The sequence below is a fragment of the Osmerus eperlanus genome, chromosome 26 (genome assembly GCF_963692335.1).
Source record: "Osmerus eperlanus chromosome 26, fOsmEpe2.1, whole genome shotgun sequence".
Taxonomy (NCBI): Eukaryota; Metazoa; Chordata; class Actinopteri; order Osmeriformes; family Osmeridae; genus Osmerus; species Osmerus eperlanus.
In genome coordinates, this window is record NC_085043.1 from 3545590 (window position 1) to 3565585 (window position 19996).

The 19996-nt window shown below is 41.2% G+C and overlaps 2 long non-coding RNA genes across 2 annotated transcripts in view; both read right to left on the reverse strand.

Annotated features, from left to right (window-relative positions):
* LOC134012989 (uncharacterized) overlaps positions 1-19996 on the reverse strand; it is a 354410-nt gene that overhangs the window by 50601 nt on the left and 283813 nt on the right. The window lies entirely within an intron of this gene.
* Positions 5990-7723, reverse strand: LOC134012926 (uncharacterized). Its single transcript, XR_009928655.1, has 4 exons — positions 7564-7723; positions 7323-7451; positions 6960-7011; positions 5990-6622 (listed from the first exon to the last, which is right to left on the reverse strand). It is a non-coding gene; the product is annotated as an uncharacterized LOC134012926 (long non-coding RNA).

The window sequence follows — 19996 nt, forward strand, 5'->3', positions numbered from 1 at the left end:
CAAGGGCACAACCTTTGTTCTCTCACATATATATTTATTATTATTATTTATTTTTGCCCCCCTAAATCTTCGTCAATATTTAACTACATAGACATAGACAACCTAGGTGTCAAAAGTTTCGTCTTGGTAGCGATTGAGTTGCTTGTATTTTTATTTACGTTCCGTTGCATGGTTTAAGCTCAAGTTAAGTTTTTGTGGCGAAAAGTGAAGCTAACGGTGGCTAATTTTCTAGCCACAGTCACTGACGTTATTAACGTCACTACATCACTAACGTCACGAAAACACGCGTGACTACCTTTGGCAGAACATTCGTTTCGCATCTGTTAACTTGGGGGATAGCTAGGCTAACTATAGCTTTACTGCAAGGCAGCTGCAGAAACGCCACAAGCAAAGAGGCCAGGGTGATAACTATTTACTCATTTTACTTTGTGATGTGAAACACAATTGTGAAATGTAATGTACAATATTAGCTGATATTATTAAGGAAGTAGGCCCACATCTACTTTCGGAAACGGTATTCTACTATTTCACTGAAGCATTAGCATTACATTAGCCTCTATTGCCCGGGCAACACATAGCTACTACAGTGGTCTATAATGCATCTGTTTTCAATCGTTAAAATAAACATTCCTCACAAATACATTTTCGTTGTAGGATTTATTATGACATTACATTACAAGTAAACGATTTGTTGGTGAAATTATAATTCCCTGTGGTTTCAAACCAGTGTTGCTCACTGCAACGCTGTACGCGAGACACACTACAAAAACACAGCTGTTTAGGAAGTCAAACGGCGACAGAACATGTTCGGCACTCACCTTACTTTAATCAAAAGTCTATCTAACTACTAACCTGAACTTCATTGCCACAGCCTAAACTTTGTCAATCTGTTCATGAAAATAATTAATTTCAGCCTAAACCGTACAACGGAACGTTAAATCCAATTCAACCAACGCAATCGCTACCAAGACGAACACAGCGGTAGTCTAGTACTGTACCGTAGTAGTACAATTTACCGGGGCAGCTTCTCCACACAGGGCTATATCGCATTTTGCGTTGTTACTGACAATGATCGCTACCAGTGAGCTTTTTATGAATGAGCGATTTTCCACTAAATGAATGTCAAGCTTATTTACGTTTTTGGGGGCATATTTTCAGTTAGCAGATGGTACTGTTTGAATCACGATTCCATCTTCTACTGCCGGGTAACGTCGTATAATAATCTTCAAAGGGGGTTCTTTATTAATGAATGAATGCAATGAGTAGGCTAAATGCCTGAAAATATCACGAGAAGGGAAAAACTTAAAAGGACGTTTAAGTCATAGAGATTAGGTCAATTTTTACACCGGTCTGCCAAATTTATTCGTTTTGATGATGAGGCTGCCTCTTGCAAGGAAAATTAGAAGCCATCTATTTCATTCTACACTTCACTCGTATTTTCAGTTGTAAATGAGCAGCAAAAAAAAAAACTTTTAAATATATGTAATCTTTATAAATAATACGTTTTTTATTTTATATAAAATATACAGAAATATCAGTTGTAAAAATGTCATTCAAAAACGGACCCCTGTGCAACCGACGCAAGCAAGCACACCCTACAATTTCCCCAGAAATTGTACCCTCTCTAGTTAGTGTGTTTGCTGCAAGCAAAAACACTATTGTTATTCTGCATACTTATTATTAGTGTGTTTGCTGCAAGCAAAAACACTTAGCAGATGGTACTGTTTGAATCGCGATTCCATCTTCTACTGCCGGGTAACGTCGTAGAATAATCTTCAAAGGGGGTTCTTTATTAATGATTGAATGCAATGAGTACGCTACATGCCTGAAAATATCACGAGAAGGGAAAAACTTAAAATGACGTTTAAGTCATAGAGATTAGGTCAATTTTTACACCGGTCTGCCAAATGTATTCGTTTTGATTCAACAATGAGGCTGCCTCTTGCAGGGGAAATGAGAAGACATCTATTTCATTCTACACTTCACTCGTATTTTCAGTTGTAAATGAGCAGCAAAAAAAAATTCGTTTAAATCTATTTAATCTTTATAAATAATAACTATGCATTTTCATATAAAATATACAGAAATCAGTTGTAAAAATGTCATTCAAAAACGGACCCCTGTCTAACCGACGCAAGCAAGCACACCCTACAATTTCCCCAGAAATTGTACCCTCTCTAGTTATTTTTTGTATTTATTTTTTTTCCTCCCACTTTTTTCCGTCGCCTACTCCTTTCACACCGTTTAAGCTAGAAACACCGTTCAAACTTCATTTGATAAAGTCTGAACTGCTCTAGTGTGCTATTACTTTTCTCATTGATAACTTTTAAAGTTTTTAAGGTATTAAAGTTTAAAGTGCTAAAAAAAATCACACTTTCCTGCCTGAATATGCAGACTTTTTCAAATAATATACCTGAACTGTCTATACCATTTTGAAGACAAGATTTAGGGCTTTCTAATGATGTAAATATTTATATGATCATGTTAGGCAAATCATCCTTTATCAAGACGATTTCACGGAGCCATTCTGACAAAAGTCTTCTCCGTCTGCATTACTTTTTTAGAAAACCTAATTTTTAACCACTTTCACTACAAGATAGAGGATAAGTTAGAGCATATGACATGTGCGTACGTTTGTCGTGAATTCAGAACAGCAGACAGATTTAAGATAGCCTATTTTGTTTAAAAGTTATGACCACTGAAGTGATGAGTGGGATAACGCAATTCCAAGCTAGCGTGATGGCTCTCCATAACTAAAAACGGTTCTACTTTTTTCCACAATTGACCAAATTGGCCAAACAAGGTATGTACATTGAATTTAGTGTACATAATCTAGCTAGATTATTTTTCTTTAAGAAAGTTTCACAGAAATCTGCAAAAATCGAGGCTCAACACTGTCATATCCGACTGTCACGAACAGCCAAACCGGGGTCACGAAAGGTTTACTGCAGCTGGCGTTACTACAAACAAAAGCTTCGTAACTGAAAAGTTTTTACTTTTAGTTGACGATATTGAACACAGACGTTAAGAAACTTGTCTTTACTCTAAATTTATTCTCCGTTTTCAATTTGAAGCAGTAAATCTAACACAGTAGGAATTCTCCCACGACATCCGCTCGCTCCGCTTTGACAAATATGTTTTCTCAGTCCACCATACATTAGACAAGCTAATTTCGAGCACTTTCAATACAAGATACAGGCCATGTTAGAGTTGATATATATACATAATTGTGTGGGCAATGTAGAACAGCAGACAGATTTCAAATATGATCTTTTGTTTTAAAGTTATGGCCATTCTAGTGACGAGTGCTTACAACGCTGTCATCATAGCTGCCATAGAACGGCGAAACAAGTTCACATAGCTAGCTAGTTACGTCTATCGTTCGTTACCTACAAACAAATGCTTCGTAACAGTATATACTTTTTATCGGCGTTATTGACAACAGAGGTTAAGGAACTTGTCTGTAATCAAAATATCGTCTCTGTTTTCAAGTTGAAGCAGTAGATCTAGCTTACTGTAGGAAATCTCCCATTGAATCCTCTCTCTAGCTTCGCTTCGGCCAAAGATGGACGACGATGATGACCATGCATGCATTATTCACGCCTACAGTACGGTGTTCTGTACAAATACCACTTTGACATACATGATCCGCTGGCTAGATGTAACATGATCTTATCTACTACCCACAATAGTTCAGCCTTTTTGCAGCAGCATTTTGATCAGAGTTAGAGTAGCTTTTGCAGTTGCACAACAAAGTCACGTAATGTGACGAGATTGAATTTAAATTATATTTATGACATCTTTAAATTCAGTGTCTGAACAGGACTGGGTGTGCAGGCACACATGATTAATTTCTCCTCCATCTTGATACTGAAACCTAGATTCTAGGTTTGCTGACAATGACAACCATTGCTACGTTACAAGAAACAAGGAACCAATCCGATTGGCCAATGCTCTTCATCACTATATTTAAGAGCTAGAAACACTGTTCCACTGTTTAAACTGTATTTCTGTTTTTACATCTTTCAATTATTAATACTTTTCAGAATCAGAATGGGTTTTATTCGCCAAGAAACAGACGTGGAAGTAGAAGTGCACCATCATTGTCTTTGGCAGGTTGAATTTCTTCAGCTGCCGTAGGAAGTACATCCTCTGTTGTGCTTTCTTGGTGAGGGAGCTGATGTTCAGTTCCCAATTGCGGAAGGACTCCAGTGTTGACTGGGGTTGCACAGGGTAATGGGGGTGACTGTCTTAAGAGCATTGAGCTCTAACATAACGCTTTAACATTAATGAAATTAAATAAGATACCCTTTTCATTTCACTCTTTTTTTCTCCTTTGTCAACCGTAAGAAAATATTGCAATGCATGACAATGACAGATATACCTTTAACACTGTCTCACCATTCTGGTTTCAAAGCAACGCTTTTTTCACCTTCATACTGCTGACATACTTTTGTCTGCTATGTTATTGATAAAACTAACTGTTGTTATTTATGCAATATGGCAGCACAAAGCACTTAAAACATTAATAGGTTTAAATGTCACAAATTCCTTGCTGCTCACTACATGTTTAAGCTACCTACTCCATTCAAACATCAATGTGTTCTATTGACCAGCTGTTTACAGCTTTAAACCCCCCATCTTTCTATATTTTGAAATGGTCATGTTTTAAAATCAATGGAAGTCAATGAAACATAGGTTGCTATGTTTCATTGACTTCATGATAGGCATGATCTTAGTTGTGCACTCTATTGAACGGAGTGGGTGAGCGTTCGCAATCGAAAGGACTGCCGGCAACGAAGATAGTTAACGAGGGGATCAAAAAACTGACCTAAACCGATCGAACTGAGGATCCTACTACGAAGTCCAGCGGACGTTCTTCCTGGGAAAGCAGACGGCGTCACAAACTCAGACCCCGGGGGAGGGTCTCGCCAAGTGTCGAGTTAAGTACACTCATAACTGTGTTTGTCTTGTGCAATTTTAAGTAGGGTTATTTAAAGTACCGGTAGCCTACCAGCGTGGGAGGCGAGAACAGGATACGGGGAGGTGACTATAGTCAGAAGTGGGGTATTTGGGTCTCCCTCGCACGTGTGACGTAACCTAGGTGCGTGAGTAATTGAGTGCTGGATTTGCAGTGATGCCAGGGTGCCCCGTTTATGAATGAGAAACAATTGTCTGGGTTAATAAAGACTTGCACTGTTATACCCTACCTGTGGTTCTTTAAGGCTGACGTTTCTAGCAGTAATTTCCTGTTACATAAGGGAACCCACATTTATTACAGTATTTACACTGAGCATGTTTACACGCGTTGGCATTTGATTTTGCATTAGTTTAAATTAAATTCAAACTGCGTAGAGAATTAATTGACCGAAATTCATTCTTGATTTAAATACCTTAACAAATATATTTCCTTATAACAGTATTTACAGCTGCATTACGAACACGGTGATGAAGAATCTGCTCTTTCGCGGGCCTAGCCTGCTCGTGCAACCTACTTTCGCCAGCATCCATGGAACCAACACTTTAGTGACCGCTCGAGCAGTACTTGACCAGCTCACGAGAATAAGGCGCTTGGTACTTTTGTCAGAAACTGTAGTGGCTGAGCCTTGACGCAAGATGCTAATACCCCTTTAAAATGTAGAAACTTAGCTAGCTAATTAACGTTATTTTGTAACTAATATTTGGCTAAATGTATTCTATTATGTTTTTGTACTATGTCCTAACTGTCAACATTAGAGTAACTTTCGAGTAACTTTTTACACAAGTCACCGTTTTTGATATTGTAGCTAATAAATGTAGCTAGCACTAACGACTTGGACTGTAGACTTCAACAACTAGCAAATACTATTTCTAATCCTATTTGGACTAGTAACTGGATAATTTATAGTATTCTGTGGATAAATTGAGCATTGTTATAATTTCTGATATTTTTATATTTCTGTAGTGTGACAGAGGCAGTCACTAAATGTTAAGGACTGAACAGTTGGATTGGTAGGACACCAGATAACAAAAAATTACTAATGGTAGTATCGTGTTGTTTACTTACAGACTTCTACAGAAACAACATCTTCACATTGATCAAGGTAAGTCTATTCGCTGAACATGACACCAATGTGTCATGAATGCCTTTTTTTGACACTTTAAAATCTCTGCTCAGGGGGCACAAATTTAGCAAAGACTGTTTGACACCCCTGGCCTAGGCATTGCGACTGTTGCCAAGCAACGCAAACATTTTGGTAAATGAGATTGAGACTTAAGTAAATGTGATATTCTAACTGAGTGTTGGCTAATATTTTTTACTTTCACTAGCTACCTAACTCGCTGAATTTACTCACTAACATTTTTCAATTTATTATACTATTGTAATTTTAATTGCAATAAAGCAAAGAAACACAGTAATACTGAAAAAAAAACTACTACATAAGAATACTACTGAACGATTAAATAAACAGACATAGAAAAAAAAACGATACAACTAACTACACTACTATAATATACCTAATAAACTATACAACTAATAAATAAAATAAACAGGCAGAACTGGAAGAACAAATTGGAACAGGGAACACAATTAGGAACGACATGCCATTGAAAAGGAAAATAACTAGGCCTTCTGGATCACCTGGAAAACAGAAGGGATGCAGAGAAAATGGGATTAGCAAAACTATAGATTCTGAATAATCTTTTCTCATTGTTTTTCCCCTAGCATGGACGCAGTGACCTTAAGAAGCGTACTTGTTGGCAAAGCATATGCAGGGCCCTACAGCCGACCTCCACCGATAACGGTGACTGTTGTGGCTACCAAAGAGTGGACCAAAGTCCTGGAATGGGACGAAGAGGAGGTGGCTGCAAAGTCATTGAAGTCTAACCTGACCTGTGTAGTGTCTGATGGGTTCACTGTATCCAAATTCAACCTAATGGAGGAAAACATGGGGAAGATATCAGTAGGGAATACTTACATCATTAGGCAGTATGGCATATACAGCATCAGGGGGAAAGAACCACTTCTTTCTATAAAGAGAGAGACGCAGTTTTTTAAAACCATGTCTGGTGCCAACAGTGGTGGCACCAGACATACAAAAGCAGGCAGAGGAGCTGTTAAGCCCCCCCTCTACAATGCACCACTTAAGTGATGGTGTAACTGGCCATGGCACTGTCCAAGGCTTCGTCACCTATGTAAGTACAGGGACTCGCCAACACTCAAGCAGTATAACACATGCAATGCATGGCTACCCCCTCACTCTCCTCCTCTTCCTCCTTTAGCTTGGTCCACGGACGTGGGTCAGACCTGCCAGTGGGGGCTGTGCCCTCAGGGTGCTTACATTGAAGCAGGACGGTGTTGAAGCTGACATCGTCCTGTGGCGGGAGCAGGCGCTACTCCCCATCTCCCTGGGAGTCCACGTCTCCATCAGCCATCTTAAACAGGGCAAACCTGGCTCCTTCTCCAGTACCTTTTACACCACAATAGAAGTAAGTAATTGTTTCCAGGCCCATTAGGAATGTTGAATGGTCTGTGCAAATGTTGAAAAAAATTACATTTCTGCTATGCATGTCTGTTTTCACCTTGCAGGAGGTTCAACAGAAGGCCATCGCCGCCATCCCCGCCATCGACACCATCAGCATCCTTGGCATGTCTGAGGAAGAGGGACAGCGGTCTTTCTTTTTGGAGGATGGCCGTATTATCAATGTCAAGGAGGAGCTTTGGACCGGCCACCTCCAAGACACAACTCCAACTCTGCCCTACACTGTCCAAGTCACTCTGGACGGGATGTCCATCACATCCTTTGTGCCCTTATCCGAACTGTAATGGCAAGCATTATAGAGGATATGGGTAACAATAAATATTTCTTTGAATGTACAGTGACTCTCAGCGACTATTTTTTGGGTCCTTACTACGATGCACTCGGCTCATGATTCGATACGTATCACAATACTGGGTTCACAATACAATATGTATCCAGATATGTTGAACCCCCCCTAAGCTAAATTGCAGCCGGTAAGCATCATACTAAGCGTTCACAACTTTACATGTTTTTTAATGTTGGTGTATTCGCCATGCTAAACTAAACATGAGCTGGACACACTGGATAGATCTCAAATGTTGGCTGGGAAAGTTAAGCGCATAAATTTAAAATATATGGATCTTTCACTCTAGAGTGTATTATTTACTGCCAGCTTTCATTTCGAATGAAAACCACTAAGTATATTGAGTGATTTCGCGGCAGTTCCCTGCCATTTAGCTGCACATTGTCCAACTAATGCTAGGTTTAATGACTGGTCGTCTAATTAAATATCCGAATACATATTTACATAAAAAAAACTATTCAACTTACTACGACTCTTATCCATTAATTTATACTGTTAAGAGTGTGCTAACCGAATAATCTTTAAATGTTGCATTAAAGATACATGCCCATGGATATTTTGAACTACTTACCAAATGACTCGCCATTGAAATCATCAGCATTCTAGTTTTGTTCTTATTCTCTGACGTTCTTTGTGTGATAGACAGACGAAAATGTCCAATGATACTAGACACAGAAATGGCTATATTTGATTGGCTTAGATGGTTTTGGGAGCAGTGTTCCCGCCTTCTTCTACGGAGACACAAAACTTTTTTTACAAGTACACAAATCTTTTTCTTCTACGGAGACACAAAACTTTTTTTTACAAGTACACACATCTTTTTCTTCTACGGAGACACAAAACTTTTTTTTACAAGTACACAAATCTTTTTCTTCTACGGAGACACAAAACTTTTTTTTACAAGTACACAAAACTTTTTTTTACAAGTACACAAATCTTTTTTGCAAGTTACAAATCTTTTTTGCAAGTACACAAATCTTGCCTTCTTCTACGGAGACACAAAACTTTTTTTTGCAAGTACACGAATCATTTTCTACAGAGACAAATCTTTTTTGCAAGTTACAAATCGTTTTTACAGAGCTTGCTCTCCTGGCACTAATTTCACGCCATACTAACGAAGCCCCTGACCTGACACCTAACAGTGCGTTCACACTGCAGCGGAGCGGGCGGCGCGTGGCGTCGGCTTCCAATTCATTTTCAATGAAACCAGGCGTTGACGCTCGCGTAGGGCATTGTGGGAAGGCGAGCGGAGCGGAGCGGAGCGGAGCGTTGCAAGTTGGATTTTCTCAACTTTATGTAAATGAGGAGCGTGAAAACGCTAGCGTTGGCCAATCGGATTGTTTTCTTGTTTCTTGTAACGTAGCAACCTTTGGTCATGATAAACATTTCTAGGTTTCACAATTTCAAGATGGAGGAGAAACTTTTCGTATGCGTCTGCACACCCAGTTCTGTTCAGAACAAAGTTACTAATGTGACGAGCCTGAATTTAAAGATTACATTAAACTAATAATGCATGGTGCATGGTTGCCGATGTCGTCATTGTTCCTAGTGTGTTTTTATAGCCTACTTTTAAATTCAGTCTCGTCACATTACGTGACTGTTCTGTGCCACTGCTAGCCCAGCCTACAAACGACTGGTTGAGTGACCGGTGGCGTAACATGTATTCTACTGTAATCTTGCACTAGTAAAATCTTGCACTTACATAAATGTTGTGTAAAAGTGGTATTTTGATCGATATTGTGAGTACATTAACCCAAATCTGCACGCTTGGCCATGACTACAACAGTGACCTTAGAGAACTACAACTCTGTATTAACTTGTCTAACACGCCCCCGAGCGTGGTGTACTGTGGGAAGGCAAGCGATGCAGAGCGTTAAAAAACGCTGCAGTGTGAACGCACTGTAACGCTGCGTTCACACTGCAGCGGAGCGGGGCGTCGGCTTCCAATTCATTTTCAATGAAACCAGGCGTTGACGCTCGCGTAGGGCATTGTGGGAAGGCGAGCGGAGCGTTGCAAGTTGGATTTTCTCAACTTTATGTAAATGAGGAGCGTGAAAACGCCAGCGTTGGCCAATCGGATTGGTTTCTTGTTTCTTGTAACGTGTTCGTCATGGTAAACATTTCTAGGTTTGACAATTTCAAGATGGAGGAGAAACTTTTCGTGTGTGTCTGCACACCCAGTTCTGTTCAGAACAAAGTTACTAATGTGACAAGCCTGAATTTAAAGAATACATTAAACTAATAATGCATGGTGCATGGTTGCCGATGTCGTCATTGTTCCTAGTGTGTTTTTATAGCCTACTTTTAAATTTAGTCTCGTCACATTACGTGACTGTTCTGTGCCACTGCTAGCTCGCTAGCCCAGCCTACAAACGACTGGTTGAGTGACCGGTGGCGTAACATGTATTCTACTGTCATCTTGCACTAGTAAAATCTTACACTTACATAAATGTTGTGTAAAAGTGGTATTTTGATCGATATTGTGAGTACATGAACCCAAATCTGCACGCTTGGCCATGACTACAACAGTGACCTTAGAGAACTACAACTCTGTATTAACTTGTCTAACACGCCCCCGAGCGTGGTGTACTGTGGGAAGGCAAGCGGTGCAGAGCGTTAAAAAACGCTGCAGTGTGAACGCAGCGTTACGGTGCGTTCACACTGCAGCGGAGCGGGCGGCGCGGGGCGTCGGCTTCCAATTCATTTTCAATGAAACCAGGCGTTGACGCTTGCGTAGGGCATTGTGGGAAGGCGAGCGGGGCGGAGCGTTGCAAGTTGGATTTTCTCAACTTTATGTAAATGAGGAGCGTGAAAACGCTAGCGTTGGCCAATCGGATTGGTTTCTTGTTTCTTGTAAGGTAGCAACTGTTCGTCATGGTAAACATTTCTAGGTTTGACAATTTCAAGATGGAAGAGCAACTCATCGTCTGTGTCTGCACACCCAGTATTGTATGATACGTCTCTGTTTGATTACAGAGACGTTAACAAAAAAAATGATGCCTGGCGCAGGGTTACCGAGGTTGTCGGCGTCCCTGGTGTGTATTTTGTACTTTTGTAATTCAGTTTCGTCACATTACGTAACTTTCGTCTGTGCTAGCTGCATAGTCTACTAGTAGCTAGCTCACGGCACACGATTGACATCCACCGTTGAAATGCTGGCTGGCAGCCACTCGCTAGCCATAAATGTGTAGTGGCTAGTCATGATCTAGCGATTGATTTGCAGAGATTTCGAGTAATATAATAAAAGGTTAGTACACATGTCAACGTTTATGTCTGATACATCTTTCTTTCTAGTCGATGTATGCAAAAAGAAATGGAAGACTTTGAGGGACGGATACAAAAAAGAAAAAAATAGGGAGAAAGAGCGGTGCAGGAGTGGAGCAGGTCTAGGGAGTAGTAGACCGTGGAGGTACGCTGCGGTCATGAGCTTCCTAGGTCCATTTCTTGAATTTAGGGAGACAAGTGGCAACTTCCCCAGCGAGCCAGAGCCCCCAGCCAGCCAGCCAGAGCCCCCAGCCAGCCAGCCAGAGCCCCCAGCCAGCCAGCCAGAGCCCCCAGCCAGCCAGCCAGAGCCCCCAGCCAGCCAGAGCCCCCAGACACCCAAGATGGGCAAGACACCCAGGCCAGCGATCAGCCTGCCAGTGAGGCTGGAATTTCCCCTGTAATTTGGGGCCAGCCTGTAGCATCCTCTCACTGTCAGGCTAGGAAGAGGGTGCGGAAGGAGAGGTTCACAAGTTTTGAGGAGAGGGTGCTTGATGCTCTTCAAGCACCTGCACCTCAACCACCACCACCACAGGAAGACGAGGATGAGCTTTTTTTTTAAAGCCTCCTCCCTTCACTAAAAAGAATGCCACCAGCCAAGCGTTCAGAGCTTAAATTTAACGTACATCGTTTGTTTTTGGAGGCAGAGGCTGAGATGAGGGCCACAGAGAGTGACAGGCCTACTAAATAAAAAAAATTGTCACTGACAGAACCTTGTGTCCATATTATGTAATTGGTACTATGAATGGTTGGTATAATTTTAGTTTAAACATACACAAAGGATCTGTAATGATTGGACTGGAGGGTGTTCAGTATTGTTGTTCAGTATTTCACTATTTAGGAGCACATGTTTGCTACTGCTTTTGTAACTGCCTTTAGAAGTGGTTTAGAAGTGCAAATTAGATAATATAAGAAACTACACAACCATACACTGATTTTATGAAAATAACATGTAGGAACTGATTGCTTTTTTGGTGATTAGTATGTGTTAAAGTGAAGGTAGGTTGGTAGGTTAAAAGAACCTTTGGTTTTCAATGCCACAGGCTATATGACATGTTGCTGCCAGGGCACTGCACCCTCTGCATTGAAGTATGCAGTGAATGCGTCCCTCACACGAATGGCTGCACGTGCAGCATTGTTGCTGCCGATTCGTGGAGCCTCCTGGAGACCTGCCGACTCCTCCTGGTCAGGACTGGCTGCTGGAGATCCCCTGGCACCTCTCCTGGACCTCCGGATGTAATTGTGGAGGATGCAGGTGGCCTTCACACAAACCTCCGCCTTTGCCGGGTTGCCACCAATGACACGCCGATACAGTCTCCACTGGCTGGAGAGTATGCCGAAGGCACACTCAACTGTCAACCTGGCACGGCTGAGGCGGTAGTTGAAAAGGCTCTTCTCCCTGGAGAGGTTTGTCCCAGGGAAGGGGCGCATGAGGTTGCTCCGCAGAGGAAAGGCCTCATCACCCACAAAGACGTGCGGCAGTGGTCCACATGGCTCTGCTCCAGGGATGATGCAGTTCTCTGGGAGGTCCAGGGTTCCATCCTTCAGGGCCAAACCAAACGCAGAGTTGCCCAGGGTCCCACCGTCACTGTTGCGACCGTAACCCCCCACGTCAATGACCCGGAACATAGCAGTCGGCGTCCACAACAGCAAGGAGAACGATGGACAGTGTTCCCTTGTAATTGTGGTACAGTGACCCTGAGTTGTGAGGGGCCTGGATGACAACATGCTTGCCATCGATGGAACCCAGGCAGTTTGGGAAGTTCCACTTCTGAAGGAAGCCTTCAGCAATGGCCCTCCAGTCCTGCTTGGTTGGCACAGGCATGAACTCCTCCACCAGGCAGTCCCAAATGGCCTGAGACACAGCCCCAACAATACCTGCCACAGTGCTTGAGCCCACACGATAGCTGAAACTGATCGTCATGAACAAATCCCCCGTGGCAAGGTATCTACAAATAAATACCATACATTTAAAATAATGCATAGAAAATAACTGCACTATATTTTAGTCTGAGAATACTGAAATATAACAGTTTACTGTAAAGACTATTAAAGCTTACCGTAGACAAATAGCGGGAAAGAGGTGTTTAGCCTCGCTATCCGGGGTCCCACTCTGGTCAGCAGGTCATCGAACTTGGCCCGGTTCAGCCTGAAGTACCGCTGGAACAAGTCGTCGTTCAGTCGCAGCTCCTGAACCAGCCGGTGATGAGCTCCGGTGTCAAACGGCAAATGGGATGAACCCAAAAGCGTCGGCGAGGTCTTCTCCGGCAGAGCAGGGCGATGACAGCAATCCTCTGACGGTTATTCATGATGAATGATAGAATATTGATGGAGAGCATCTATATTCATACCAATGTATTCCCTCCAAAAATATATAAATAGCGGGAATTTAATTCGTTGGTTCTGAATACAGGGTGTGGTTATCAAAATCCAGCTATGCATACAACTATTTTCAATGTTACTGGAAAAAGTGCTAGCTAGCTTGCAAAAATTGTAACTATTACAATACATTAATAATAAAAATGAGCGTAAACACTATAAATACAAATACAACATGGACCATAGACAACTCTGTATTCCAGCCGGCACAAGACCGGTTACATAGAGTGCGGGTGGCATTTAATCTTTCACTCGGCCTAAAAAGTGTGGAAAGAGATAACCTATTGTGTGCAGTAGATAAGATCATGTCAGATCTAGAAAGCGTATCGGATTTTTGCTTAATGTGTGCAAAAGTTGTATTTTGTCTGCACACTTTGCCATGACATTATACGAACTACAACAGCGACTTAAGAGAACTACAGCTCTGCATTAATCTGTCTGACACGCCCCGAGCGTGGTGCACTGTGGGAAGGCAAGCGGTGCAGAGCGTTAAAAAACTTTGCAGTGTGAACGCAGCGTCTATGCCTGACACTGACCACCCCCATACACTCCCGAACAGTAAGTGGCGGTAATGCACCCCATACGGTTGCAATCTGCATGTAACCTCAACAGGCGAAAAAGAGGAAGTTGTTCAGCAGGAAGAATATTTGAGTTAAGCAGAGACTACGTAAGCACTGACTCAAGGTTCGCTAGATGTATTTAAGGTTGATTAACTTACTCTTGTAGCTAACTCTTGGGTATCTTGGCAACAAGTACAAGGCTTTCTACGGAACACGTAGTCTAGCTAGCTGCAGAAAGCTTGAAAGTAAGCTAACGCGTTAGACACTCTAATTGCAGCTGCAACACTAACATTCAGTCATTTTTAAATTTCCTGTCTCTAGAACGAATGGGTTCTAAAAACAAGAAGCGAGCGGTGCTTCCAAGTCGACCAGATCAGCCGACTGTGGAGCAAATGATTGATGACGTTAATAAAGCCTATCCAAATGATCCAATATTCAGTGTCCTGAAGGATAGCAAACAAGGTATTGTAAAATGACGTTTCAAAAGACAAGGTAGCCTATTGATATTTTTTTGGTTTAAATCGTTGAAATGAAAGTTGTTATGAATGATACTTAGCTTAAGAATAGTTTAATAAACATCTTAAATGTGTTTGTAATACTTATGAAGTCAATGTATGAAGAAATACATCTAATAAATGCCAAGCTCTAAAAGAGGCATAGTTCCTAACATTCAGGGTATCCTGTCATGTCTAGTATCTGACATCTCTTTATGTAAAAGTGTATCAGTCTACCCTCTCATCATCAGTAGCCTAGATGTTATAATGATAGGCCTATTTTGCATTGCATTGGACACACAACCATTCTGCACAGGTAAAAAGTGTGATATGGTGACACTGGGTTTGAAAGACAGAGGAAAAGTGCATGCATACGTAATGACAGTTGACTGTATCTACAGTGGATAGTGGCTAGTAATCAGAAGGTTGCCGGTTCGATTCCCAGCTGTACAAAATGACGTTGTGTCCTTGTGCAAGGCACTTCACCCTACTTGCCTCGGGGGAATGTCCCTGTACCTACTGTAAGTCGCTCTGGATAAGAGCGTCTGCTAAATGACTAAATGTAAATATATTTTAACCCTTGTGTTATCTTCGGGTCATTCTGACCCATCAGTCATTGTGACCCACCGTCGTATTGCGACAAATTTACCGCATACAAAGACAAAGTGAAGCATTTTCTTTTAACAGCTAGGCTGTCTCAGACCCCCCACATTGCAAAGGTTAAAAGAAAATTATTTTAATTTGTTTTTGTATTGGGTAAAATTGGGTAAACACAACGATGGTTCGTTATGAACCTTTGGGTCATGTGACCCGAAGGCAGCACGAGGGTTAAAACGCTGGTGATTATTTTTTTGCGCCACTAGTGAATTATACCTAATATACGGACAATGACAATTACAATAATTATAGAGGTAGAATAGGTAAGGGATAATACCAGACGAGGTGTCCATCTCTCTAATAATACCAGGAATCTCTGTCTGTCTTTGTGTGTGTGTGTGCCACACAGCAAAGCAAATTCCATGATTTGCTTCTCAGTACATTATACGTACGGTTGAAATGAGTTGCCGAAAGCATGTGCAAAGCGCAAAAACGTTGTCGCACTGAAATGTGGAGTTACAGTGCGTGTCCACTGCAGCAACGCGATGTGAGCGACAACATGTTTTCCATTCATTTTCAATGGAGCCAGGCGAATCGCTTGCGTGGTGCATTGTGGGTAGCGACGCGACCAAGTTGAGATTTTCTCAACTTTATGCAAATGAGGAGCGATTTTCGCTAGTGATGGCCAATCGGAGTGTTTTCTTGTTTCTTGTAACGTAGCAACCATGGTGAACATTTCTAGCTTTCTAGGTTTCAAGGTGGAGGAGAAACTAATCGTTTGTGTGGCTGCTTACCCAGTCCTGTACGATACATAGCTGTACAGAGATGTTAATAAAAAACGATGCATGGCGCAAGGTTGCCGAAGTTGTTGGTGCTTACTTGTACTTTCAAATTCAGTCTAGTCACATTACGTAACTTCGTTCTGTGGTAACTAGCCAGCTAGCCCGGCTGGAACTCCCTATCGTATCGACAGATTAGCAGAGACTTTGAGTAATGTAATAAAACGTTTTTTACACATGATTTACGATTTCCAATGCAGTCTCCATTGGTATTCTTAACCTGGAATGATAGTATATAGTGCAGTGTTTCCTCTATGGTTACATTTCTGCCGCCACGGTATCAGAAATCAGGCTGTACAACATTTTAGGCCGTCTATCAGCAGTGATTGTTAGAGTGCATGTCGGAGAATTGCACGGACACGCGCTTCACACCGCAGTTGAGATTGCGTGTGTGCGTCCTTGAGAACTGTAAATCGTATAACTTATGTTGTCAGTTCATTTAAGCCTGTTATTGTATAAGTCTATAGTTCTTGCAAATGTAAATCAAGTGAACTGGTGATTTTCGTTGTTTGTATTCTTCCCCTGCTAGCTAAATTGTCTGTTGATTCGATAGCGATTGCTGCCCTTGCTCAGGTTTGTATTTTAGGTGCATTATTATGCTGAAGTAGTTTTAATTAATAAAAAGTGGGTTTATTGTTATTATTTGCTACAGAATACTTAGCCTATCAAGATCAAATGAAGGCTAGGCTAGGCTACTGACCATTTACAATAAGTTGTTATGTCAATTATTAATTGGCAGCATTTATGCCATTTAGAACATACTTTATGAAAAGGATGCTCCGATCTGATCGGCGCCGATCCATATCGGCCGATATTCCCATTATCGGTTTTGATCGGCGTTTATTGAAACGTTCTCAAAAAACATGGCCGATCAGATGACATAACATCTGCGAGAACTACTATCAGAGACGTTTCAATAAAACGTTAGATAGGCATTTCAGGCCGCCAATGGTAAGACATTATTCTTTAACCTTTAGATGCGTGAGTTCTAAATATTTCCGACGCTTCCACCAGAGTTTGTTTTCCAAAACGGAAGCTAGTTACCTAGCAACCTAGCATAATACTCGTAGCAATGCTACTACCTGCTAGTGTTACTTGTTAGCCTCTAATTGTACATTTTGAAGCAATACTATAGCGTTTGTCATCGTTTTTGTCTATCGGAAAATAGTCGGTTGGAATTTTCAGAATCACACATGTGCGACGTTACTCTGTGAGACCCGCATTCGAACGAAAACAGTCACGGACAGCCACTGCTTTTTGGAAAGCTCTCGCACAAGCAGCACAAGTCTTCCTCTCCGCACCTTGTACAAGTGTAGAGAGCGAGCGACTTTTCAGCACAGCAGGACATATTTTAGATAAGAGGAACAGGTTGACTCCTAAAAATGCTGATATGCTTATATTTATCAAGGCAAATCTTCCAGTGATGCTGCTTAATCAGAAGTAAGGTTTGAATACTCTAGTATGCCCCCTCTCCGAGTGAGTGCGTGCGTGAAGTGAGTGAAGTGAGAGAGTGAGTAAAGGATGTGTGAGTGAGTGAGTGAGACACTATACAGATAGATATACATGTTTTTTTGTTTAATTGCTGACTTACTGTGCACCTTTTATCTTTATTCTGTCTGTTATCTCCTCCTAAATGCAGACAAATTGACTTGAAACATATTGGATATTTGGCTATAGCCTGTTTATGTTGCAGTTAAGTTTGTATTATTTTTCCACAGGAAAGCTACTGTATAAGCTCCAAGTTCTCTTGAGAGCCTCTAGAGAGTGGAATGTTGCACATGTGATTCTATTGTTGTGATTTTTATTTAACCCTTGTGTTATCTTCGGGTCATTCTGACCCATCAGTCATTGTGACCCACCGTCGTATTGCGACAAATTTACCTCCTACAAAAACAAAGTGAAGCATTTTCTTTTAACTGTTGGGCTGTCTCAGACCCCCCACATTGCAATGGTTAAAATAAAATTATTTTTATTTGTTTTTGTATTGGGTAAAATTGGGTAAACACAACGGTGGTTCGTTATGAACCTTTGGGTCATGTGACCCGAAGGCAGCACAAGGGTTAAAGATTTATATTTTTATTTTAATATTTATTATTATTTACACATTTTATAGTAAGCGAGAAAGCTTCTACACTGGAATGTTGCACGTTCCCTGCAATAGAACGGATGGTTGTCAATTCATGATACTCTCTCGTTGTCATGGAAATTTTGGAATACAGTTATAATGTGTGTGTTTCATATATGAGGAATGTGTTTTAACGGAAGTCTAAAGTTGATTAAGAGTCAACTACATTTGGTAGAGATGCCATTTGCAGTTTTATAACTAGGAGACGGGAAGTCTGGGTGACCTGAGAGAGTTCTGTCACCTGGGGGGAAGAGACAGTTGGTCTGGAGACAAATGTGGATTCAACTGTATTGTTATTGTGATCTGCTGCTCTGACCCTTCCTGTAGACTTGTTTGAAGTGGCCCACACAAAGGACAGTTGACCATTTGACTGGTGAACCCCTGTGGTTTTACTATCTACTGGTTTGGGGAGAGAGGCCACAATGAAGAACCGTGGGAACTTGATATGAAGTCACTGTCACTGAGCAGTGCTGACCAATCACAGAGTTCAGAATAACCATTTGATCTAAAGTTTATATAAGGCAGGGTTTTGGGGTTGTTCTGTATCACTCTGGCGAACGACCTGTGGCTAGCACCTCCTTCGTTATGACTGGTCACAAAGTACTTTGTTAAATCATGATCTGTATAAGCAAAATAAATTTATTGTAACCGCCATCTCTTGACTATTCAAATCTACACAGTGCCACTAGAATTTTTCCATATCACTCGTCTCGTAATTTAAATACTTAAAATACAATCCCAATGTTGTTAAGAATAATTAATTTCATAAATAATGCTACACAATAAATAGAATGCTTCAATCGACACCGTGATCGGTGATCGGTATTATCGGATCGGCAGATACTGATTTCGGTGATCGGCACCAAAAAACCTGATCGGAGCATCTCTACTTTGAGTGTAAGGTGTCTTTAAGTAGCCAAACTTTATTGCTTTAGGGGAAATAGGACGAAAATATGTGCAATATTACATTAGACTATTACATTAACCAGGGGGAGGGGGGGGCATGCAAAACACCTGGGAATAAATACATTGATTAGAAAAAGGAAGAAAAAAAAGAATATATACATTTTTTTCTTGGAGCACCGAAGACCCATTTTGACCCAGGAAAAACCCTGCTGTGGTGTGATGAACTTAACTCTTTTTCAGTTCTGCTTTACAGCATCTTTAATGAACTTAAATTAAATTAACAAAGGGATTAACAAAGGCATTTGCAATGAAATGAAACCGCTTAACACACCGGAGTTCGTAGTAAAGAAAATAGGGACGTTTTGTTATTTAGAACCAAATTCACTTTTGCAACCGATATTGCCAAGTTAGCAGTGCTGACTGCTGGCATAACATTGAGAATCATCTGCTTTCAAAGGGTTTTCTTAATGGATGAAATGCAGGCTAGCAGAACAACAATATAAAGTAGATACTTTCTGTAGGCCAGGGGTGCCAAACCAGTCGCGGCCTGAGTTGCAGTCGATCGCGAGAAATGTTGTGTCACTCATGTGTTGTGTGTAGCCTACATCTTAAATAGGCACAATGAATTGCCGATCGCGTGAAGCAGTGTGTAGATTTGTAGCCTACAATATGCTATAATGAAAAAAGATCTAACGTGCTTCTTTCTATCTGCGCATGCAGGGTATGGTTGCTAGGTTGTAACTAAGGACTCGATAGGGCACGAGAAGCTAGACTAGAGCAAGTGGATAGGCTACTACCATGGCAGAAGCAAAAGAAAATCTAAAACTTAATTCTTTTTTCGTGTATTCAAATGCAGGGTCCATCTGTCTCATCTGCAATGCAAACGTGGCTTTACCAAAGAAAAAGGGAATTTGGAGCAGCATTTCAAGACGGTCAACAAGAGCTACGATACAAACTTCCCAGCTAAAT